This window comes from Macaca fascicularis, chromosome 10 (assembly GCF_037993035.2).
Source record: "Macaca fascicularis isolate 582-1 chromosome 10, T2T-MFA8v1.1".
NCBI classification, from domain to species: Eukaryota; Metazoa; Chordata; class Mammalia; order Primates; family Cercopithecidae; genus Macaca; species Macaca fascicularis.
Genome location: NC_088384.1, coordinates 25,005,820 through 25,030,892, shown reverse-complemented (window position 1 = coordinate 25,030,892; position 25,073 = coordinate 25,005,820). Strand labels below are relative to the sequence as shown.

Here is a 25,073-nt window from a genome sequence, read left to right as displayed (position 1 = left end):
TTGTGCCTCAGCGTCAGGAGTAGCTGGGATTACAGGCACTCACCACCGCGCCCGGCTAATTTTTTAGTAGAGACGGGGTTTCACCATGTTGGTCAGGCTGGTCTTGAACTCCTGACCTCAGGTGATCTGCCCGCCTCTGCCTCCCAAAGTGCTGGGATTACAGGGGTAAACCACCGAGCCCGGCCCTGAATTGGATTTCTAACACGTTCTCAAGCAACGTACATGCTTCGGCTCTAGAACCACTACTTCAGGACCACTTCCTAGCATCCCTACTCTAGAAAATAGTAGGTACTAAGAAGAGGGCAGTTAAATAAAAGACTAAGCCGGGCGCGGGGGCTCGCGCCTGTAGTCCCAGCTACTCCAAAAGCTGAGGGGGAGGCAGGAGGATTTCCTGAACCCAGGAGTTGGAGGATGTGGTGAGCTATGATTGTGCCCCTGCACTTCAGCCAGGGTGACAGAGTGAAGTCCCATCTCTAAAATAATAAGAATAAATAATAAAAAAATTAAAGACTAAACCTATACATGTTGTTAGGCCAAATGCTGTACACGCCTGAATTTACAGTTATGGGTTCAAATCTGGGCTTCACCATAACCATGTGCATAAAGTGGCATACACCCGAGGTCTGCTAGTTAAGCCCTTGGCACTATTCCAGGACAAGCGTCTTCTGTCCTCTTACTCTGGGGTTCAGGCTTCTGCGCCCCTGGTCCGCGGTCGCGCGCCGCCCCCGCGCCTCTCCAGCCCTGAGCTCTCTGCGGCCGAAAGTGGCCGGGCAAGCGTTGCCATGACAGCGCCGCGGGTGGGGATGCGGGAGGCTGAGAGCGCCGGCCTGCTAGCCCCTTTGTGCGGCGGGGGCGGCGGTGTGCTCCCTCCAAGACCCGCTGCACCCCGCTTTCCTGGCCAGGACTCTGGGCTGGGTAAGGAGGGGTTGGGTGTGGAGTTGTAGGGGCGCAAGGAAGCGGGAGGGTGGAGGCGAGGGCCGGGGGTGGGGCGCCTCCGCCCGCCAGCCGCTCCCGCATTAAAATTTCATGGGCGCTGCAGCAGCTACAAAGACGACGCCGGCTGCGCTCGGGGGACCAGAGGGAGGGAGGCTGCGGACGAGTGCGGGGAGGAGTTTGAGATGGGAGGCGCTTGCAGGGGCTCCCCCAGTTCTGCGCTGTGAGCCGGGGCACAAAGAGCCCTCTGCACTCGCGCCGCAGGACCGCGGACCCGAGGTAAGACGTCGCCCCATCCTAGCAGCCTTCCTTCCCAAGCGTCCTTGTCCCCGAATGCGGAACAGCCTAATTCCCCGAGGCTGGGGTCGAGGGCAGGTCCCAGAGTCCCAGGGCTGGGTTCAGGGATGCAAACGCCGCCTGAAGTGTCCCGCATTGGATGGATGAAGAGGCTTTGCAGCCTGTAATTGTCAAACACAGTCAAGGCTCTGGCTGGGATCGGGGGTGAGGTCAGGCAAGGGGAGGATGCTTTGGGAGTCCAGTGCGAATGGGGGTCTTGCAATCATGATTATGAGGGGGAACAAAGACCCTTCCCTTCCGACGACACGAGACAGGATTTGGGAGGTGGACCCGCGAACCTTCTCAGCCCACCAGGTTAGCAATTAACTGGCCAAGCCACGGGCAGAGCCCAGAGGGTCTCGGAACTGGAGGTGGGGGTGAGGTGGCGGGGCAGGGTCCTTGAGGTCCCCTTCCCTCATACCCAGCCGCCCTCCCCCCGAGAGCCTACCATTCCTTTACTTCTGGGACTCAAATCCCAGATGTCCGGCGTCAAATTTGGCTCCAAAAGGATGGAGAGGGCTGGTAACTCACCCTCATTGAAAACAACAGTGACATCAGTTTATGGAGAGGTTACTCTAGGCAGGGACCTGCTTGGTGCTTTGCAAGCGTTATCACAACAGTTCCACGAAAGTGGTAAGAAACAACCCCATTTTAAAGATGAAGAAACGGAGATTCAGAGAGGGTTATCGACATGCCCAAGGTCACACAGCCAGTGATTGTGAATCCAGATATGCAGGACTCTAAAGCCCACGTTGCATCTCCTAAAGGGTCTAAGGAGATCCCGGAACCCACCAGCTCGATTCTCCACCTTTCCTCGGTTCCAGGACACTCCCTGGAGAGGCTGGGAATTTGGGAGGAAAGGGGCCAGACTTCCCTCCGCCCAGCGGAGGGCCCTGGGGTAGAGAAATTGTTTCTGGGATTGTGCAGGGGGAGGCCCCGGGGGCGCACCCTGGATTTCCCACCCTCATCCCAGGCTCCGGATCCGAGGCTGCCTGGCGCCTGGGATTGCTGGCGCGCACACCCCACTGCAGTGCCGCCGCGGGGAAAACGCCCCCACCTGCTGCGGCGGGAGGGGAGGAAGTATGAGAGGGAGGACTGCGAGAGAACTTGAGGGAACGGCTTTGTTTTTTTCTCAGGGCCAGGCTGGGACTGAGCACGGCTCAAAGCAGAACGCTCGCTCTGGACTCAGTGCTTTGCAAAGCGCATTCCCTTTTGGGAGCATCTGGGAGCGCCGCGATGGCCCAGGGAGGGGGGCGGGGGTAGACGCAGGGCAGGGATGAGTAATTCCACTTGACAGACAGGGAAACCTGAGGACAGTGGTTCTCAGACTTTAGGGGCGTTGCTTCCAATAGGCAGATGTCTGAGCCACGTGGCAAGGAGGATGAGTCAGCAGGTTTTGGGGTGGGGCTGGGTATCTGATGTTTACTCAGACCTCCTCATCCTCATCCTGCAGGTGGGCAGATCCTTGCTTGAGGAACAGTGCTCCCACCTCGCCCCTCACCCTTCTAGGCAGAATCATCCAGCAGCCTGGGCAAACCATTTCTGGACAGCTCCTAGCTTTGGGTGGCATTGAATTGACCCTACTCTAAGTTTGGTTAATTTCATGTTGAAAGCATTTTATGTAAACACCTTCCATGTCCCCCATGGCCGCCTATTTTAGTATTTAGTGACCCTTGCCATTGAGAACTGTTCTGAAATTTACTTATTTTAAGCCTTAACCCCACTCCTTAACAGAAGAGAGTGATGAAGTCTTCAGAGTCCCCCAAAACAACCATAACCCCTTACCGCCAGCTTTAGGAGAATCATTCTCTATGCTTGCATTAAAAATGAGAATTTTGGGCTGGGTACAGTGGCTCACACCTGCAATTCCAGCACTTTGGGAGGCTGGGGCAGGAGAATGGCTTGAGCCCAGGAGTTCAAGCCAAGCCTGGACAACATGGTGAGACCCCGGTCTCTAAAATAAATGAATAAAAATAAATGAGAATTTTTATAATTTTTGCCGATTTTAAAAAACAAATTCAATAAGTTTAATAAAATGCATGATAATTGTAGAAGATTTATAAACGATAAAAAAAGAAGAAAACTCAATTTTCTTTTTCTTTCTTTTCTTTTCTTTCTTTTTTTTTTGAAACAGAGCCTTACTTTTTGCCCAGGCTGCAGTGCAGTGGTGTGATCTTGGCTCACTATAACCTCCACCTCCTGGGTTCAAGTGATTCTCGTGCCTCAGCCTCCCAAGTAGCTGGAATCACAGGCATGTGCCACCATGTCTAGCTAATTTTTGGATTTTTTGTAGAGCTGGGGTTTTGGCATGTTGGCCAGGCTGGTCTCCAACTCCTGGTCTCAAGTGATCTGCCCACCTCAGCCTCCCAAAATGCTGGGATTGCAGGCATGAGCCACCATGACTGGCCTGAAAACTTCATTTTCATATATTTCTCTCTGGGGGGTGTGTGTGTGTGTGTGTGTGTGTGTGTGTGTGTGTGTGTTTGTGTACATATATATATATATATATTTTTTTTTTTTTTTTTTTGAGAATGAGTCTTGCTCTGTTGCCCAGGCTGGAGTGCAGTGGCCGGATCTCAGCTCACTGCAAGCTCCGCCTCCCGGGTTTACGCCATTCTCCTGCCTCAGCCTCCTGAGCAGCTGGGACTGACAGGCGCCTGCCACCTCGCCCGGCTAGTTTTTTGTATTTTTTAGTAGAGACGGAGTTTCACCGGGTTAGCCAGGATGGTCTCGATCTCCTGACCTCGTAATCTGCCCATCTCGGCCTCCCAAAGTGCTGGGATTACAGGCTTGAGCCACCGCACCCGGCCTCTCTCTGGTATATTTTCTATTTTTGAAATTGGCTGGGCGCGGTGGCTCACACCTGTAATCCTGGCACTTTGGGAAGCTGAAGTGGGTGGATCACCTGAGGTCAGGAGTTCGAGACCAGCCTGGTCAACATGGCGAAACCCTATCTTACTAAAAATACAAAAATTAACTGGGCGTGGTGGCATGTGCCTATAGCCCAGCTGCTCTGGAGGCTGAGGCAGGAGGATCGCTTGAACCCAGGATGCGGAGGTTGCAGTGAGCAGAGATTACACCACCACCGCACTCTAGCCTGGGTGACAGAGGGAGACCCTCAAAAAAAAAAAAAAAAAAAAAAAAAGAAGAAGAAGAAAAGTAATTGCATTATGTGTATACTGCTTTTGAAAAGTTACATCAGATGTGTTTCTCCATGTTATTATGACCGTTGCCGAAATCATTAGAGATTTCAGTATTTCACGCAGGAGATAAACACGGTCTACTTTGTCAGTTTCCTATTGTTGGTCCCGCTAGTTGTTTCCAATTTTTCTTTTCTTCTGTGTCTTCATTTTAAGGTCCTTTCTCTGGCTGTGGTCCATGCTTCTTCCCAGGGCGGGATTACACTCTTTGAACTTACTTATTCATCAAGGCAGGGCAGAGTGGTGGAAAGAGAAGCAGCTGAGAGTTACGCAAGTCCGTGTACAAATCCTTCTCCCACCTGTGTCCACTTCAGTCCGGGAGTAATCTCCCTTCTCTGAGCCTCAGTTTCCTCATCTGTAAAGTGGAAATCACAATCCCGGTTTTAAAAAGCGGCCATGAGGCTATGAACCACTGCGTGTTCCGTGCCCTGTAGGTGCTTAACAAAGCTAGCGAATGCTATCGTGCACCCCCTGGGTGCCAGCTGAGTTCACTTACGTAGCACCTGAGTCTTGTATGGATACTTAGTGATTTGCTTTTATTTCTGTTGAGGCTGCTGGTTCGTCTCCTGGGTGATTATTAGCCTGTTTGAGCGTCGTGTTTCTGGGGCATTGGGTCCATTGTGCAGATTCAATGGGCTGGTGAATAACTTGTAGGCCAGTCCTTTGTTTCAAGAGGATCCCTTCCCTTGTCTCTGAGGCCCGACTCATCTGTCAGCTCGAGCTCTGAGGAGGAACAATAGCCAGAGATTCTCAGGGGCAGAGGCGAAGTCTGGCTGAGAGTGACATCTGTCTCCCTATCCCATTCCACTCTGATCAGATCAGATGAGGCAGGTGTCCCCTTATGCCTTGTGGTGCCAGGTGGGCCCGTCTGGAAGCTACCGGATGAGTCATGGAAGGGACGTGGGTGCTGAGCTATGGTGTACTCAAAGGTGTGGAGGAGATGATGAGTAGTAATTAACCCTAACTACCACTTTGTTACCGTTTACCAAGGTTCTTGCTGGTGCTGCCTCACGGATACTCCATAAGGCAGGGAATTAGGCATTGCAGGTGAGAAACAGGCTCAGAGAGGTGAAGTGATGAACCCAGGGCCACACAGCAAATTAGCTGTGGAGACAGGATTTCAAATTGTATCTAGTTTGACTCTGGAACCTGTGTTTGTAACTACTACACTATGCCACTCTCCTAAGAGTGAACTCTTTTGCCTACAGACTGTGAAAGCAGCCGGAATAAACTGAACAGAGATGATTTATCAATCACTGGCCAGTTTTCTCACCGTAATAGTAATGCAGATGGCCATCAAGTTTGCAGTTTACATATACCTTCCTTGGATCTTTTCTCATTCAATCCGTATATATATGGATCTATATAGATCCATATATATATGACATGAATCTGCTCTGTCATCCAGGCTGGAATGCAGTGGAGCAATCAAGGTTCACTGCAGCCTCCACCTCCTGGGTTAAAGTGGTCCTCCTGCTGCAGCCTCCCAAATAGCCACAGGCATGCCCAATACACACAACCACGCCCGGCTAATTTTTGAATTTTTTGTAGAGGCAGAGCCTCCATCTGTTACCCAGGCTAATCATGAACTCCTGGCCTCAAGCAATTCTCCTGCCTCTGCTTCCCAAACTGCTGGGATTATGGTGTGAGCCACTGTTCCCAGTCCCCGCCCCTATTTGAACACGCCTTCTGCCCCTTTGGGGTCCAACAGGCCTGTTTAGAAACCTCAGTTTCCTCATCTGTAAAGTGGGGATAATAAAACCCAGCTTGTTTTGCCATGTAGATAAAGACATTTCCAGTTAGGATCTGTTCTTAATAAATGTTAGTTCAGCTTCCTTTCCCTTCTTCTTGGTTTTCTTTCCTCTCTCTCCACTTCAGGGGTTCCCTTGTTTGAAGGAGATTTGAATTCCGAATCTCTTCTTTTGTGGACATTGTGTTTGAATTGAATTCATAAAGAAACAGTGCTTTATCCTCCTCTGCAGAAGCATCTGCTTCCCCCAGCATGTCTCCTGCGAGGCACGTGGCACATTCTCATTATTCCCTGGAGCTTCCGTTATCGCTGGGCGCTGGCTCATCCAAGGCAATTTGGGCCAACATCTCTTGCATGTCTCAGATCTCTGAGTAGCGATTTTATTCCAGAGTCAGGGAAAAAGACCCAAAACCCAGAGGGAATCTAAAATGCAACAAATGTATGTTTCCCTGGCAGCTGCCCATCCATTACTAAGAACAGTGCATGCTGTTTAGGGGGAAAAATGAATACTTCATGGGTGGTGGTAATGAACTGTGTGGTCAGTGATGACAATAATAATGATGTAAGAAAATGGTAGAATTCAAGCTAAGCCTCATTCATCTTCTCATTTGATCCTCATGACAAACCTGTGAGGTGGGCACTGTTATTATCCTTAATTTGTGGATTAGAAGACCGAGGCTCACTGCTTTGAAGGACTTGGTCAAGGTCACACAGTTTGCCGATGGCAGGGCAGCACAGGAATCCATGCCATAAAACCCACGTTAGGATGTACTGGTTGACACTGGCCTGAACAAAATACCTCCTTGTTTCCTGTTTTGCTTTTGATCTGCATCCGAGGAGATCAGTTTTGGGAAATGCTGTGATTTGAAACGGGACCTTAGCATCTATTCTCCACTGTACCCACGGGTATGTATTTATTCTCTTACTCCTGCCTCTTTTTCTCTTGATGACAGTTGGAGGCATCTGTCCACCCATGTGGTTCCAGACACGTTCATGTGGCCACCATGACCCTGTTTGCATCACAGGAGTAACCAAGGTGATCTTCCCTCTCTTCCTGTGTCCACTGGGGTTGGTTGGTAGAGACCAGCTTCATGCTTTGAGGTCAGATCCGTCATGAAATCCGTATGTCCCGAGACCTCCTGAATCTTAGAGGTGGGAGAGACCTCTAATGACCCTCTGGGTTCCAGTTCCTCAATCCTGGCTTTCCCGACTGACCTTGGCTTGAAGTGGGTGGTCTATGGGGTCTAGTGAGAGCTGAGATGATGAGGCCCCGGTGTCCACAACCCGTTCTTTGTGCAGCCTTTGATCTGGCACTTTTTAGTTCCAGTCCTCTTCTATCACATATAAATGAGTTTTGCAAAAATAACCTATTGAGGTATAATTTACATACAAGGAAATGCCCCCATTTAAAGCACACATTTTAATGTGTTTTGACAAATGTGTACACCTGTGTAACCATTGCCACAATCAGGATATAGAACATTTTCACTCTCTGAAATGTTCCCCTGTATTCCTTCCCAGTCAATCCCCTCTCAGCCCCAGCCCCAGGAAACCACTGACCTGCTTTCTCAGAAGTAGATTGGATTCTTTTTTTTTTCTTTTTTTTTTTTATGTTCCATATATATGGAAGCTTCTGTGTTCAGTTTTTTTTTTTTTTTTTTTTTGAGACAAGATCTCACTGTGCTATTTGGGCTGCAGTGCAGTGGTGCCATCTTAACTCACTGCAACCTCCGCCTGCCGGGTTCAAGTGATTCTTCTGCCTCAGTCTCCCCAGTAGCTGGGATTACAGGTGTGTGCCACCACACCCGGCTGATTTTTGTATTTTTAGTAGAGATGGGGCTTTGCCATGTTGGCCAGACTGGTCTTGAACTCCTGACCTCAAGTGATTGCCTCAGCCTCCCAAAGTGCTGTGGCTATAGGCGTGAGCCACCGAGCTTAGCTGAGGCTCATGCTTCTTGTTGCATGTCTCAGTAGTTCAATTCCTGTTCTGTCCAGTTTTATTGAGGCAATAGTTTAAATGTCATATAATTCACCCATTCAATTATTTTAAATAAATGTACCAAGTTGTGCAACCTTCGCCATAAATCAGTTTTGGAACAGTTCCGTTACCCCGATAAAATCTCTCATACCCATTTATTGTTCATCCACATCCCTAACACCAGGAACCACGAATCTATTCTCATCTCTGTAGATTTTCCTTTTCTGGATATTTTGTATAAATGAGATCATATAATATGTGTTCTGTTGAGCCTAGCTTCTTTCCCTCAGTATGATGTTTTTAAGGTTCATCCTTGTTGTAATGTGTATTACTAGTATGTTCCTTTTTATTGATGAGTAGATTCCGTTGTGTGGATAAGCCAGACTTTGCTTTTCCATTCATCAAGATAGGGGATTTTAATTCGGTCAGTGCTTCCTAACTGCACTATATACATATAATGCTACAGGATAAATATGGCTCATCTTTCTGGAACATAAATATCACACACAGATTTACTTAAAGTTTAAATCATTGAGTGGTGAAAATAATTTTTGGAACATGTACTGTGTGCCAGGCACTGGCTAAGCTTTGAAAATCATTAACTTTGGACAGGCGTGGTGGCTCATGCCTGTAATCCCAGCACGTTGAAAGGCTGAGGCTAGCGGATTGCATGAGGTTAGGAGTTCAAGACCAGTCTGGCCAACACGGTGAAACCCTGTCTCTACTACAAAAAAAAAAGTTAGCCAGATGTGGTGGCACACACCTGTAATCTCAGCTACTTGGGAGGCTGAGGCAGGGGAATTGCTTGAACCTGGAAGGCGGAGGTTGCAACGTGCCGAGATCACGCCACTGCACTCCAGCCTGGGTGACAGAGTGAGATCTCGTCTCCAGGAAAAAAAAAAAAAAAGAAAGAAAGAAAATCATTAACTTTGAGTCACACATGAAGTACGTGGGGGTTAGAGAGCCACAGTTTCCTCCAGGTTTCTCTGGCCCCAAAGCCCATGCCTTCCTTTGTACACTCTAAGACGGTGTCAACTTCACCCAGGAGCTAGCTAAAGGTCCCTTGAAACTTCCATCACCTTACTAATATCATGACTCGAGGTCCACAGAGCCAGGGGAAAGGGTCACTGTGGATCAAGCCAGGCTTGAGCAGCCCAGGGTCTGTTTACAGAGAGCAGCAAGTTCCTGGGACAGAGGAGACAGAAGGGAATTTCCCGGTTCTTCAGGACGTTCACAACCACACTGAGAAGCATCCTTGCAGATAAGTATTTAAACTTACCAGGCCATAGCCTACCAGCCTGCCCTCTTCTGGTCTGTGCAGGGAAGTGTAGTATCCTAGAATCCCAAAGTGGGAGGGGAAATGGGTGATGTAGCTCATTCTCTTTTCTGAGTCTATGGAAGAAAGAAAGAGCTTGTCCCCATTTTGTGGGGTCCCAGGAAGGGTGATTTTCACACTCCACATTCGGCATTAGGGCTAGTATTTTATAAACGTCACCGTCTGGAACTTTTGAAGGCTGAGTTAAATGACTTCACCTTGTGTACTTGTAGAACTGCTATTAGGAGGAAGCTGGGGACTCCCTGGTAATGTGAACTAGCCCTTTTCAATTTTGGTGTTTTGTGATCATATTTATAAACCTTGGCTAGAGCTCCTTGGCCTTGCAGTTAAGTGAAGAGTTAGCAGTGTGACTTTAGATGCATTTTTCTCAGTGCAAGTGTCTGAGTTCACCTCCAGTTCTGAACTCATGCCCCCACTCCCAGGTGCTGACAGAAAGCTTTGAAGATATGCTGAGATGGCTCCCTGACAATCCTGATTCAGGTCTGTCAGTTGATGAAGACAGCGTAGTTGTCACCAAAGGCAAAACCTGGCAGATGGTCCTGGGTCAGGATTAGTGGTCATTCTCTGGTCTTCTCCAGACTGGTGACACAGGGTGGTCTTAAAAGAGTCCTACTCCAGCCTCTGGCTCCCCGAATTTCCTCTGGTGCATGGGGCATCAGGAAAGGGCAGGGGAGAAGGAGGGGGAGCAGAAAAATTACTGCTGGGCAGCAGGGTCCCTTCCATTTCCCCATCCATTGCTTCAAACAATGGGTGATTATTGTGCACCTTGAGTGAATGTCAAGGCAGGAAGAGTCCCAGGGCCACCCAGTGTGGCAGGAGCAGAGCTGGGATCAGAATTCTGGATTCCTGACTCTCCGTTCAGCTGCAATTCAGCTGTCACCAAGCTGCTGAGTTTGTCCTACTTTCTCCCGGGTCGCATTCTGCTGTTGTCGGGAAACAGGGAGTGAGTGAAGGGAACCCGGGAATCCCTCTCCCCTCACCTTTTAAGGATGTTCTGGGGTGGAATAAAGGGAGGTGGAGGGTGGGGTGCCTGGATCCAGCCTCACTGGCTCCTGGTCCTTCTTTCTTCGGCAGGGAGTTTTGGCAAGGCCTGGGCCTGGGGAGGGGGCCTGGGTGCGGTTTTCTCCTGCGGTGTGGTTGGCTCTTTTGTCTTCCAGGATGGGCCTGTGGGGTCTGTGTGGGGAAGGAAGGAGCTGGGAGCCTGGACTGCCTGTGTGTCTGCTGGATGCTGCCAGGTAAACCTGAGAGAGATGTGGGGAGGGAGGGAGGGAGGAAGGGAGGTCACATGGAGCTTGGTTTCATGGGGGTAGGTTTTCCTCCTACCTGTGCCCCTTCCTCAGGCCCAGAACATTCCTGCTCATGAGAAGATGGCCAGGGAAGCAGGTGGCTGGAAGGCTTGCTCTGTGTGGTCCTGGTGGGGGTGGGTGGGATGGAATCAAGACCACTGTGGGTGAGCTTGAGCAGAGAATTTAGCATGTTCATTCATTCAGCACCGGAATGGACCAAGCAACTTCTCCGAGCCAGATGCTGGGGATGCAGAAGTGAACCCAGAGACATGATCCCATCTGCTTGGATCTTCATGTCAGAACACGCTTTATTACAGTCTCGGCGAGGGGGTGAGCTCCTCATCCTGGGAGCAGTGTGTGTGTGCGTGCATGTGTGTATGCGTGTGTGCGTGTGTGTGTGTGTGCGTGTGTGCGTGTGTGCGTGTGTGCGTGTGTGTGTGCGTGTGTGTTGGGGGTGGTGGTGTGCAGAGATCCTCCCAGTGGGAATGTTGTAAAATGAACTGAAGCCATCAAAGGCCTCTGAAGGTCCTTCCCACCCACTCAAATCCTTGCCCTGTCTCTGCCCATGAGGCTCCTGGAGCTTGCTATGGGCTCCCTTTACTGCTTTTCCTCTGGTCCCCTGAGCTAACCCTGCCTGGTGGGGTATTCTCAGCTTTCATTGCTTCCTCTTTTTAGACAACATTTTTTTTCCTTTTTCTCAGAGACAGGGTCTCACTCTGTTGCCCAGGCTAGAGTACAGTGTTATGATCATGGCTCACTGCAACCTTGACCTCCAGGGCTCAATACATCCTCCCACCTCAGCCTCCTGGGTAGCTGGGACTACAAGTTCACGCTACCGTGCCTGGCTTATTTTTTGTAGAGACAGAGTCTCATTATGTTGCCCAGGCTGGTCTCAAACTCCCGGGCTCAAGTGATCCTCCTTCCTCAGCCTCCCAAAGTGCTGGGAGTCACGGTGGGAGTCACCGTGCCTGGCCTAAGTTTCTTCTGAAAATTTTTCATGTCCAGAGTCCTCACTTCCACCCTGTGTGTGTGCTGGGGGCATGAGAGAGAGACTGGGGGGATCTCTGAACATGCGTCCCCTGAGATGCAGAATCAGGCTGGGGGGGATGTGGGAAGTTGGGGGTGGAGGCTGTGGCTTCATCCTCACTCGCTGTGTTTCCCCCCAGGTGGCTCCATCTGGGCCGCATCGCCAGGACTCCTGGCCTGGCCTTCTCTTTGGACCTCGTGTGACCTTGGACTCTGGCCACAGTAACTTAGCAGGCAGACTCTGGTGGTTTTCTAGCCCCCTGGGTGACTCCCTGAAGATCTCATCCTCCTCACCTGTTGGGGTGGAGCCTCCCATGGATAGGAGCTCTTCCTGGCTGATGCTCAGTGGACGACTGGATCTGGCTCTGGAGGATGACTCCAGGGGTATGAGGGAGGCCTGGCAGCCCACTACTCCCTCCTCACCTGCTCGGGCCCTGCCTGTGGCCCTATTGTCTGGGTCTGGGGGCCCTTTCCTGACCCCATGTGAACTTGATTCCTCCTTGTGTTTCTGCTGGTGACCAGACAGAGCCTGGCCTGGGCCAAGGCCCCACTGACCACACTCTCCCCAAGGCTGGGTCTCAAAGGACCCTACAGGATGGGGACAGGAACATGATGGAAGTCAGGGAGGGGCTGTCAGGGAGAGGGCAGACACAGTTCCTTGGGTGCCGCTGGCTGGAGTCCTTTGTCTCCGTTTGCTCTGTGCGTATTTGTCATTTTGTGGGGCTTCCTTGGTGGTGCTTTTCCATGCTTTTCCTCTCCCTGATGGTTACAAAGAGGAGACAGTCAGGATCTGGGAGGAGCTGGAGCCTTCCCCCTATGCTGTTGAACTCTGGGAGGGGCAGCTAGAGGGACTGAGTGTGCACCATCCTGAAAAGAGAAGGTCTTTAAGAGATAAGATCTAGGCCAGGGAAATTCACTAGAAAGAGACAGGCGGCCCTGGGTTTTTTTCCTGCCATCCAAAGGGAACCAGTCTTACCCAAAGGATTGAGGGGTCACCTTAGCCCAATCTCAGGACACTCTCCTCCAATCAGATCCCTGCTTCCAGCTGCACTGCTCCTGGATTGTGTTCTTGGGGAGCAGAAGGTGGCAGGACAGGCCCCACAGTCCACAATTCCAGCTCCCTCCAGAGGGGACAGTCCCAGTGTCTGCAAGAGAGCGGCTTGTGGCCTCCCTTAGGCAAGTTTAAAAGCCAGATGTCCTTTTTCCCAGAAAGGGGAGTGGTGTGTACTATTCATCGGCTTGGGCTGAAACAGCACCGTGCCACAGACTGGATGGCTTAAACATCAGGAATTTTTCTCCCAGTTCTGGAGGCTGGAAAGTCCATATCAAGGTGTTAGAGTTGGTTTCTGGTGAGGCCTCTCTCCTTGGCTTGCAGGTGGCACCTTCTTGCTATGTCCTCACATGGCCTTTTCTCTGTGGAGAGGGACAGAGAGCACGAGCAAGCTCCAGTGTCTCCTCCTCTTCTTATAAAGACATTAATACCATCAAATTAGGGCTCAACCCTGGGGACTCATTTAACCTTAACCCCTTAAAAGTCCCATCTCCAAAAACAGTCACATTGTAGGCTAATGCTTCAACATATGCATTTGGGGGAGGGGACTCCGTTCAGTCCTTAGCAGGGTGGTCACCGCAAACATGGAAAGCCAGAGCCATCTCCCCTTCAGAATTCCCGCCCCTCACCCCAGGGACGGGGAAGAGGAACAGAGGTATGGGAAGCAGACACTGAGAGTGGCAGGTTTCAGGCTGGGGTGGCTCGGAGTGCTTCGGAGGACATATGGAACTGGCTGGGCTCAGTGTGGGGAGGCGGAGCCCCTGGGAGAGCCGTGTCCTGAGAAGGGCCTGGGCTACAACCCTGGGCAAGTTACTTCACCTCTGAGCCTCCCCTGCTCTGTGAAATGGAAGGCATGTGCCCGCCTGTCAGGTGCAGGGAGGATTCAGTGAGGTCGTGTGCCTAGCACTGTGCCTGACTCCCAGCAGATATTCAGTAAATGCTCCTATCCATCTGGGAGTATAGACTTAGGGTTTATCTATTTTTTTTTTTTTTTTGGCTCTCTGGACTTCAAAACTCAGCATCTTCTGATCCAGAGGCATTTCTGATTAGCCTTTCCCTACCTATTTTCCTAATATCACTCTTTAATCAGCTTGGGGAGGTGGCAGCATTTCATGGCCTCCATAGTAACTCAGAATGCTTCCTGGAGTATCTGAATTCTCCTCTCTCATCAGCACTGAGCACCTACTTTGGGCCCTTTCCCGTGCTAGCCATTTGGGGGAAACATAGGTGAAGAGTGCCAGGGTTCGAACCTTTAGGATTTCACAGCCATGCTGGATGGGATAAAACCAGCTCACATGGAGAATCAGAGACTGGGACAGTGCCATGAAACTGTCTATTAAGGCACAAGTTCTGAGTGCTTGGGAAGTGCGAGACAGACCCCACAGAGGGCTGCTGCAGTCTGGAACAGCTTCCTAGCAAGCTGTACCAACCAGAGCCTTGAAGGATGAGAAAGATCTGCCTGAGATGAGACCCGACCCTCTAAATTCCCAAAGTAAGTTCTAGGAAATGTCATCATTGCTCCTTTAAAAAAAAAAAAAAGAAAGGCAGGTTCAATTTCAAATTCTGCTGCAAAATTCAAACACTCAGGGACAGGGCATAGGATGAAGTGTTCCTTGACTTTTATGGCCGTAGAATCCATTTCTCATGGAACATCGTTTAGAACTGTGGGAGATGCTAGGCCGGGGTTTCTATGGGAAAAGTACAGCAGTGATAGAAGATGGCATACTTAGGGTACAGTTAGGTGCTTTGTGGCATGGGCTGAAAAGGAAGCCGACTGGGAGGGTGTGGGGAGTCTCAACTTGGTTCCAGGAGCCAGGCCAGCTTGATGCAGTTTTTTTTTTTGTTTTTTGTTATTGTTTTTTTTTTTTTAGAGGGGGAGGGCAGGCCAATAGTTGGAGCAACTAGAGGCCTGACAGTCGGTGATGGAAGAGATGCTTACTGAGCACGGGTGTCAGATCTTTTGCGGAGAGATGCTGGTGTGCGTGTGTCTATGCCAGAGTGTAACAGGATCCAGCCCTCTGGGGAGGGGCTGACCAGAACTAGGCAGGGGGTTTCTAGCCAGGACAAGTCGGGTCCATTTTCAAGGGAGCTGAAATATTTGCAGGGGGTGCTCTGAGACCCACAGCCAATAAATAGGGAAGCGACATGCTTTTGAGCAGGGTCCATGTGGTTAGGGTTGATTTTGATGGGGCTGAGGGGCTTAGAGGTAGACCCCCTGCCCTGGTCAGGCCCCACTCCCTCTGGCTGGTGGGGGCGGGAGGCCTCTGGAGCTGCAGCTGGAGGGGCCGGGGCAATGTTGCATGGTGTGATTAACCTACTAACCCAGGGCTCAGCCGGGACGCTGTGGCGTGTGGCGAGGTGCCTGGCCTTCTGCCAACCAACTAACCCACTAACCAGGCCCGAGCATGCCCTACTAACCACCCCCCCGCAGCCAGATCCTACTAACCATGCAGCTCATGGGCCTTTCAAGGGGCTGGGATATGGGGGCAGCCAAGGCTCCAGAAGGCTCTGCCTATGGGCTGGGATCTTTGTGCAGACCCACGTTCCAGGACAGGGAATGCAAATAAGACTCACCAACTCTGCCACTTCCTGTTGGGTGACTTTGAGTAAGTCACCTCACTTCTCTCAACCTCAGTTTCCTCAGTGGTAGAATGCGAGTTCTGATACCTCACAGGTTGCAGTGAGGATTCCCGTGAATATAAGGATCTTGGCACATGGTAGATACTTTTTTAAAAAAATGTATGAGGGTGGAGGAAGGCCCCCCAAACCTGGTTGAACACGTCTGCTGCCTAGGCCCTGGCCTCTCTGGGTGTTCTGCACACAGATCCTTCTGCCTGGGGCAAGACACTTGCTTTGAATCCCTGACTGTCACTTCCCCACATTCTTCCTCCGTCTCAGCTTTCTTTTCTGTAGGCAACTCTTTTGTTCGATTACTAACCCGTCTAACCCCGGGGTACCTCAACTGCACCCCGATCATCCCTTAACAAACTAACGGACCTGCGTGCGTTCTTCCTTTTCTCCTAGCGACTCCTGTGTGTGTCTGCTGAGGTGCCCTGTCCGCTGGTGCTGTGCTCTGACTTACTAACCCAGCCCCTACTAACCCTGTTTTCTCTTCTTACTAACCCCAGCCCTGCCGAGCTCTGGGCTCCCCCCGGGGGCTGGTCCCCCTCCTTTTGGCAAGCAGATGACTTGGGACTACTGGCCCTGTATACAGATGTCCCACTTTGCTGCCCCATATTGGCTGTTTGTAAGATCAGAGTCCACTGGGCCAGGTCTAAGGCAGGGGATGGCCCTATTAACAAGACTCAGAGGAGGAGGAGGTGGTCCTGTGGATGGGGGAGGCTGCACTCTGAGTATGACATCTCTCCTCTGTGCAGAAGTCTGGTTGCCACTGGGAGTAGGTGGGACCAGGGAAACCTCTGGGACGTGAGTGTGGAGGCCTGTGGGTCTAGACACTAGACTGTGGAGCTTTGAGCTTTTGTGTCCTTCTCTGGAAGGAAGCTCGGGAAGAATCTTCTCCATTGTTAAGTGACAGGGATAGAAGCTGTCCTGCACAGGAAGAGGGGGGCGTGTCCCACGAGGAAGGCAGGAGGGGGCGTGCCCGTCACCGGAAATTAGCAGAGGGGCGTGTCCCACACCGGAATTCAGAGAGCGGAGCCTTTCTTACACCGGAAGTCAATGAAGCGGGTCTTTCCCACGCTAGAAACCACTGAGTGGAGTATTTAGTACACAGGAAGTAGGTCAGAGGAACACTTCCCATGTTTGAAAGCCGAGAAGAGGGACATTTCTGACACCGGAAGTCAGTGAGAGGGCTCTTTCCCACACAGGAAGTCAGCTAGAGAGGCCTCTTCCATCTCTGGAGCTGAGAGAGGCGGGTTTCCCCCACCGGAAGGGCCGTGACCGGAAGTCATTGGGAAAGATCCATTCCACGCACGGAAGGTAGAGGGCGTTAGTTGTCCTGTTGAAAAGGAGGGTTGGGAAGGGGAAGCAACTTTACCCCGGGCTCGGAGTTTGCAGGAGAGAGAAGTGGGGAGCAAGAAATGAACTTCTGGGGCTCACAGGGTTCCCGCAGCTGCTCAGGCCTGCCAGGAATGCATCCCTGGCTTTCTGTTCCCACCCACGTCCCTGCCTCAGCCAGCCTCCCCCAGAGCCCGCCAGCCGCTAAGCCAGGGCCACACCTGGGGGTGATTTCATGCCTCACCTCCAGTAGGCACCTTGGTTTCTTTGGGTTAATCTCTGGCTCCCTTGCACTAACTCTTGCTGTCACCCAGCTAATCCCTGCCTCACCCTGACTGCCCCAGGGGCTGACCACTAACAACCAACCTGGTGTGTCTGGGGGCTCCAGGCTCCCGGCCTGGCCCTGACCGGCTCTTAATTAACCTTTCCTTCACCTTTACTAACTCCTGCCTTCCTGGTCTGTTCCTTTCAGCAGAAACTAATGGCTTGTGGATTTCTTTCTGACTAACAACAGGTCTAACATTCCTTGTTACTGTTAATTAACAGCTTGGATGTCGGCATGGCTGGAAAGGGGCTAACACCGGTTTGAACTTGACTAGCACAGGGAAAAGTGTAGATAATTTTAAACGTGGTGGCTGCTCTGAGTCAGAGCAATCAGAAGTCGGTAAAGATGGTAGTTTTCTAAGGGAGGTGCCAGGGCTCAAGTGTGGACCAGGCCTGATGGAGCAAATGGTACCCACCAAGTTGGAGTCAGAAGTATAGCCAGTCTTGCAAGGTTTTGGCCATTGGACGTGTCTTTACTCCTCGTGATCTGCATTTGGTTTCAGTTCTTTAAACAATATAGCCTTATAGCTCCAATAGTTTGCACAAGTAGATGCAGCTCTTATAAACCTTAAAATACCTGTCTGGTGTCTACAGAGCATATGCCATTTTGTATAGAGTCACCCGTCCCCAGGCCAGGGCCTAGAGTCTTCGTTTGGGGACGTTGTGTTTTGGAAGCTCTAGGACATAAAGCGTTAGATCAGAGTATTCAGAAGGGTTATAATTCCATCAGTCATTTACATGTTAGTAGTATAAACTGTCTGAGCTTCCTCTTCTAACTTTTAGCTCTTCTAGCATAAACTCTTCTGTGCAATTTAGCTGCACCGAGGAAACGGGAGTTTTTCTGGAAGGGACTTTTGATCTCTTTAGACTGAGGGAACGTCCTTTGGGAGTAGAAGGGCAGGGAGCATAAGCCAGGGATTCCAGGTGCAGGTAAGAGGTGGCACTAGGTCAAGGTTTTGCTGGCTCAGTCTGGAAGTCAGAGTCTGTGGGAGAAGACAGCTCAAGGCAGGGCCTGGAGGATTGGATCAATTTAGGGATAGGTCAAAGGCTGGCTTGGAGGCCTTACAGGCAGGTTGCTTGGGTCACTGAATCCTAGTCCTGTGCTGAGGGCCCTTTTCTCTGGTAACTGTGGACTCAGAGCTAACCGATTGTAGTTGGCAGTAAGGGCTGAAGGGTGATCCAGAGGCTTGAGCTGCAGAGGGCACAAGAGAGAAAAGATGTCTTAGGAAGAGCTCTGAGAAGATGCCTTGGCTGCTGGCAGGGACCTTGGATGGGGTAGAGTCTACACCCAGGAAGTGCCTGCCTGCCACCCTCTAGTGGCTGCCTTACCCCATTTCACTCAAAGCAGGAAGCTCAGAAACACCTCCTATTCCTGAAACTCCTCTTTGTTTAACTGCAAAGATTTGATGCTGCTAAGGACCTACTATGTGTCAGGCACTGCTCTGGGTGCTGGGACCTGCACCTGGGCTTTTTCATCATTGTGCTTTTAGATCCTAGTGGGAGAGTTGGTGAAGTAGATAGTGATTCAGTGAGATGGTGTTATGATGGGTCAGGGGACTTGGGAACACGCAGGAGACAACATTGATGTGCACCTACTCTGTGCCAGTCATGTGCCAGGCATTGGGGATGTAGTGGTAGTTAAACACCATTTGGTCTTTAGGAGCTTTAATTCTAGTGTGTTGGGTGGGTACAGGGGGGTGGAATGGGGACAGAGAGACACCTAATCCACCCTGGGGTGGCTTTCTGGAGAGGCCTCTAAGCTGAGCTCTGGCTGGGTAGAGTGTGGGTGGGGTTGAGTTCCAGGCAGTGAGAGTGGTGGACACCAGTTTCTGGGGATCAGAGAGGATCCAAAGAGGTTCTGGAAGGTTCATGTGGAATGTAGCAGGAGATAGGGGAAATGTGCATGGTTCCGGGTCTGGTTGCCAAGGAGTTTAGATTTTAACCTTAGGGCTTGGGGAGCCATGGATATGATCTGAGAAAGGGAGATAATGGATTTGAGTTTTAGGCTGGCCATTTGGCTTTTCCAGCCCAGGTGGAACTCAGAAGAGTTTGCAATGGGGTCTGGCCACATTTTAGCAGAACTGGCCACAACTGAGCAGAACTTTTTGAAACTAGGAAGACCCTTTGGTCCACCTTTTGATGAACAGAATCCGTACATGCCTACCCCGTTGGAGGTAGCTCTGCACTGACTGGAAAGTAAAGGGGACCAAGGCGACAGTAAAGGCTCGGAAGGGGAGCAATCTTGAAAACATGTCATCCCATGGTGGTGGGAAGCCCCTGGAGAAAAGACCAGGGGAAACACAGTCATAGGCTGCAAGTCCACAAGAGAATTCCGCTGGGGAGGGAGCCCGTTTGTCATGCATGACTGCAAGGGGGGAGATACAAGTGTGGAGTAAGCTTGCAAGAGGCTGATCCTGGTCCCAGAGAGGGAAAAATATGCTTTGGTGGGTAATGAACCTTTTGTTCCCAGAGGCAGAAAGATTGGGACTAGGCCAACGTAGAGATTGGCGATGGTTGTGAGATTCAAGGAGGGTGTGTGTGTGCGCGTGCGTGCATGTGTGTGTGCATCTTGACAATATTAGAGGAGGCTGAGCCCAAGCAGGCACATTCTCTTCAACCCCTCCCTCATTCAGTCTGCTCTTGAGTCTACTGAACATCAAGCTTGCTATGAGCAGGATCTTAGAGCTGAGGAATTGGCCTCCGAATGTGAACAGGTGTCGTAATCCTTTCTTAATAGGTTGTGCTGTGGACCCAATGTGAGGGCTATGCTGGCGTACATGGTGACATATTGAGCTGGGGGATGCTCTCAGGGTGGGGGACTGCTTCCATCCCAACAAAGGCTCTCTTGAGAGTCTATCCAGGGACCCATTGTTTTACTTTAACAGACCAGAAAAGATGTTTGTTTTCCATGTCATTACTTCCAGGGGATGCTGAATGTGTGGGCAGAAGTTTCTCTGTAGATTAAAAATCAGATTTTTACTTGGATTCAGCAAAGGAGTGTCACCTGGATTTTTGTTTTCACCCATGAATGTAGCTGCTTCTGTGTAAAATACCATAAAATACCATTTTGTTATTAAAACTCAATTCACACTGGAAACATGACTGTAGCGTATGAAGCAGAAGGGATGTGCTGTTTAGGGGAGAGGGGCAGTCAGTCGTGTTTTCAAGGAGCAGGGGTGGGCTCTCTCAGGGAGTCAGCCTTTCCTCAAGAGTGACCCTGGAAGTCAATATAATGGGGTATTTTATTTTTTAATTTTGGTGAAATAATCACAACATAAAACTTAACCACCATAATAATTTTTAAGTGAACATCTTAGTGGTATTAAGTACATTCACATTGTTGTGCAACCGTTATCACCATTGGTACTTATTTTTCTTTTCTTTTGTTTAGAGATGAGGTCTTATTATGTTGCCCAGGCTGGCTTTGATCTCCTGGTCTCAAGCAATCTTCTTGCTTCAGCCTCTTGAGTAGCTGGGACTGCAGGCTTGCACCACCGTGCCTGGTGGCATTTTTAAAAAATAACCCTTCTTTGTGCCTAGGGCAGTGCTCTGAGAAATCCAGGTTTTCATTGCTAGGGATCTTATATTTCACTGGGGAGGCAAAGAGTTCCTTGGTAACAGAGAAAAAGATAGAGTTTAGTGTGTGGTCAAGAAGGACTGGCAAATATAAGCCACACACATTGCCGCTCTTCCCTTCAGTATCCTTGACAGACATTGCAAGTTGATTGCCTATCTCTCTTTGGGAACTTGGGTGCATTTTCAGGCTCTTTCTCAGAATAGTGTTCTGGGCAGCCAGGTTTTAAAATAACTTTGGAGTCAGTCTTAGGATTGAGACTACTGATAAACATCGGTTTGGATCCCAGCTTTGCCACACACCTGTTGTGAGATCTTGGGGATGATTCTCCTCCCCTGAGCCTCCATCTGCTCTGTAGAATGGGGAGACCACTCCCACCTCATAGGGCCATTGTGAAGGTTCCCAAGGGTTCTTACAGAGCTGAGACAGGGCTTGATGCCCTGCAAGTGTTCCCTGAAACCTCATTCTGTGTTATCACCAGATGATGGCATTGGGGGCCAGAGGTGCACTATTGGAAAGGAGGTCAGGGGGAGGTGAGGTGAGGGTGGGGGCAGTAAGGGATGGCTTTCTGGAAGAATCGAAACTTGAGGAGAGCCTTGAAGGATAGGGAATAGTCAATCAATTAGGAGAAAATAGCAATGGTGGTGCAGGGCATTTTGGAGTGGCTCCTCCAAGGTTCACTGGACTGGTTCGGTAGGAGATGAGGATATTGATAGGATATTGGGGCGTGGCAGGGTGGACACTCCAGAGGAGGTTACAGACTGAGCTAAGAAGTGGAGGCTGGTCTGTGCAGCAGTGTTCAAGGCATGGTAAGAAGCGTTGGGAATCTCCCATGGTTGGCAGAACTTGTGAGCCCCCCTGCCCTCAAAAGACTACAAGACCCCTAACAAGAAGAGAGCTTCCTCCCAGTCCTCCTTTCTCTTCCTCCTCTCCCTCCCTCTATTCACCCAGCAGCTGTTTACTGAGTCCTTCTTGTACAGTGGGCACTGCCCTAGCCTCTGGGATGCCTGGTTGCTGGCCTTTCTCTTACCGTTGCACCTATTTGTTCTCTCCTGGGTACCTACCTTTGCACTGGCTGTTCCCGTCACCTGGAATGTATGTCCCTCTGCTTTTCACATGGCGGACTTTTTGGTGGCTCTCAGCTGAACATCATTTGTGCATAGAGGCCTCCCCTGACCACCCTGTCCACAGCACTGTATCACTGCAGTTCTCAATATTTTGACTTCAGGCTCCTTTACATTCTTGCCATATGACACACAGTGCTAGCTGATCGCCTACCTATCTTTGGGAACTTGGGTGCATTTTCAGCCTTTTTCTCAGAGAAGTGTTCTGGGCAGCCAGGGCCAGTTGCAGGTGTTTTTTAAAAAGGCATTGTGGATACTGACCACTCGCAAGCCTCAACTGGCCCTTGTTTCATTCATTCAGCAAATTTTTTGTTTGTTTGTTTTTTTGAGATGGAGTCTGACTCTGTCGCCCAGGCTGGAGTGCAGTGGCGCCATCTCAGCTCACTGCAAGCTCCGCCTCCCGGGTTCACGCCATTCTCCTGCCTCAGGCTCCTGAGTAGCTGGGACTACAGGCGCCCGCCACCACTACTGGCTAATTTTTTGTATTTTTAGTAGAGACGGGGTTTCACCGTGTTAGCCAGGATGGTCTCGATCTCCTGACCTCGTGATCCGCCCGCCTCGGCCTCCCAAAGTGCTGGGATTACAGGCGTGAGCCACCGCGCCCGGCCTCAAAATGTTGTTGAGTCCTACTGTGTGCCAAATACAATGCTGGGTGCCCAGGGCACAGCAGACAGGCATCACCCCTGCAGAGTGCACAGCCCAGGAGAGGCAGTGAGTGAAAACTAGATTTGGATGGGGGACAGGAACAGGAGAAGGAAACTATTGTAGGGAGACTCTGCCATGTTGTAAATTAAAACAGAGACGTTTTAAAAAGACTTGTTTATTAATTCATGGAAAAATCACAATAACAATAATAAACCCATTGCATATTAACAAAAATAACACATGCTTTATTACGAATAACCGTATTTTCCAAAACAAAATAAATTTAGTGAGAAGACAGCATTATTTTACTTTCTTTGGGTAAATCTCTTTAATGTCTGGCTTAATAGAAGACAGATCGTGTTGCATTGTGATATCTGCTTCTGCATTCAGTCTGTTGCATATCAATGTCGTGTAGCTCCAGGAAGGGAGTCCCGTCGGCTTTGTAGGTGCTCCGTGGCCCAAGCTGTAGTTCATAAGAGTGACCAGGAGATGGCGGTGTTGCACCAAACCCCCGCTGCTTATTCTTCGAAACTCAGTTCCTCTCAGGGCATTTGGGGCTGGATGCTCTACGGGATACTCTGGAAATCACAGAGTTTTAGGGCATTGAGTAGGACTTGGCATGGGTGGGACAAGGATAGGGACTGGAGAGAATGCAACTGAGGACAGAAACTCTGGAAAAGCACCCTTCATTTTTGCCGAGGGCTCCTTTTCTTCTTTTCTTTCCCTCCCTCCCTCCTCCTTTCCTGCTTTTCTTTTCTTTCCTTTTTTTTTTTTTTTTTTCTCGGAGTCTCACTCTGTCGCCAGGCTAGAGTGCAGTGGCACGATCTTGGCTTACTGCAGCTTCTGCCTCCTGGGTTCAAGCGATTCTCTTGCCTCAGCCTCCTGAGTAGCAGGGGTTACAGGCACCTGCCACCGCACCTGGCTATATATTTTTAGTAGAGACGGGGTTTCACCATCTTGGTCAGGATGGTCTTGAACTCCTGACCTTGTGATCCACCCACCTAGGCCTCCCAAAGTGCTGGGAGTGAGCCACCATGCCCGACCGAGGGCTCATTTTCTTAACAGAGGCCAAACCAAGTGACTTCCCCTCTCTAAGCCTCAGCTTACTCCTCCACAAAATGGGCACATTACGACTTTGGCTTCCATTCCACCCTGCCACTCTCGGCAAGGGTCACTATTTTGATAACACTGGCATTTTCAGCAATGCAGGATCCCCCAGCCATCTCCCCCTGAGGCCTAGAGTATTCCAAGAACTCGCTGATGCTGTGAGCTCTTCCTGCAGGCAAAACCGTTCCTTCTTTTTCCACCTCCAAACACACCTTCATTCACCGGGATTGACTTAATGTGGCTGGTACTGTTTTCTGCGTGCTTGCTTCATGCAGGCTCTGTGCTGAATGGTTTGGACACATTGATGCGTGAAGTGCTCAGAAATAGTTTGCGAGTTTCATTACCACCCTCGCTTTATAGGAGGAGACACTGAAGCTAAGAGGGGTGAAGAAACTCACCCAAAGACACACTGTTGGAGGACGGACAAACCTGGATTCGAGGTGGTCCCCACACCCATGGGGCTGCATCACCCCAAAATGCTGACTCCATCTTGTCGGATCAAACCCAGTTACTCTCTTTCTGTGCTGGTTTCTCTCTCCTGTCACTCCTTCTCCCTACAGGGTGTTCATTGCCCTCGGGGATCGGAGCACAGTTTGTGATTTCGTATTTATTTGCTCATTTATTGCTCCCCTGACTGTGAGCACCACAAGGGCAGGGGCGATGCCTGCCTGCTTCACAGCTACACCCTGGGTACCCAGTACTGCACTTGGCACAAAGTCGGGAGTCTACAACATTTTATTGAATGAATGAAACAAGAGCCAGTTGGGCTTTTCTAGTGGGTGGTGTCCAGGCAAATTGGAGAGTAGCCAGATCCACTCCTCACTGGTTATGTGACTTAGGGCTGATGACTTCCCCTGTTTGAGCCTCAGTTTCTCCATCTGTAAAATGGGAATAACTGTGTCCCCTTCTTTTTCTTTTTTTCTTTTTTGAGATGGAGTTTCACTCTATTGTCCAGGCTGGAGTGCAATGGCATGATCTTGGCTTACCACAACCTCCGTCTCCTGGTTTCAAGCAATTCTCCTGCCTCAGCCTCCTGAGTAGCTGGGATTACAGGCGTGTGCCACCATGCCCAGCTAATTTTGTATTTTTAGTAGAGATAGGGTTTCTCCATGTTGGTCAGGCTGGTCTTGAACTCCCAATCTCAGGTGATCCCCCCACCTCGTCCTCCCAAAGTGCTGGGATTACAGGTGTGAGCCACCACGCCTGGCCCAACTGTGTCCCTTTCAATGAAGCTACCAGGATTTGACAAGAGAGCATATGCAAAGTGTCCACATGTAATGGGCTCTCAATTCCTATTTCACGTGTTGAAGGTTTCTCTTGGCCTTGGGCGGGTATGACCACCAACAGGGTCGGGGGAAGGCAGAGTGGCCTGAAGGTTAGACGGGGGAGCAACCGGACCAAGTCATGGAACAAGCTGGCCAGCAGCTCTGGCCTCTTTATACTCTG

The 25,073-nt window shown here is 50.4% G+C and overlaps 1 long non-coding RNA gene across 2 annotated transcripts; it reads left to right on the top strand.

The window, feature by feature from the left end:
* Window positions 1–793: 793 nt before the first annotated feature.
* Window positions 794–14,439, top strand: LOC101865988 (uncharacterized). 2 transcript variants are annotated; one of them, XR_012418896.1, is made up of 5 exons: window positions 794–915; window positions 7,173–7,255; window positions 9,369–10,768; window positions 11,024–11,149; window positions 11,986–14,439. It is a non-coding gene; the product is annotated as an uncharacterized lncRNA (long non-coding RNA). The 2 variants fall into 2 exon arrangements; XR_001493860.4 differs by lacking the exon at window positions 794–915 and adding an exon at window positions 1,077–1,212.
* The last annotated feature ends 10,634 nt before the right edge of the window (window positions 14,440–25,073 follow it).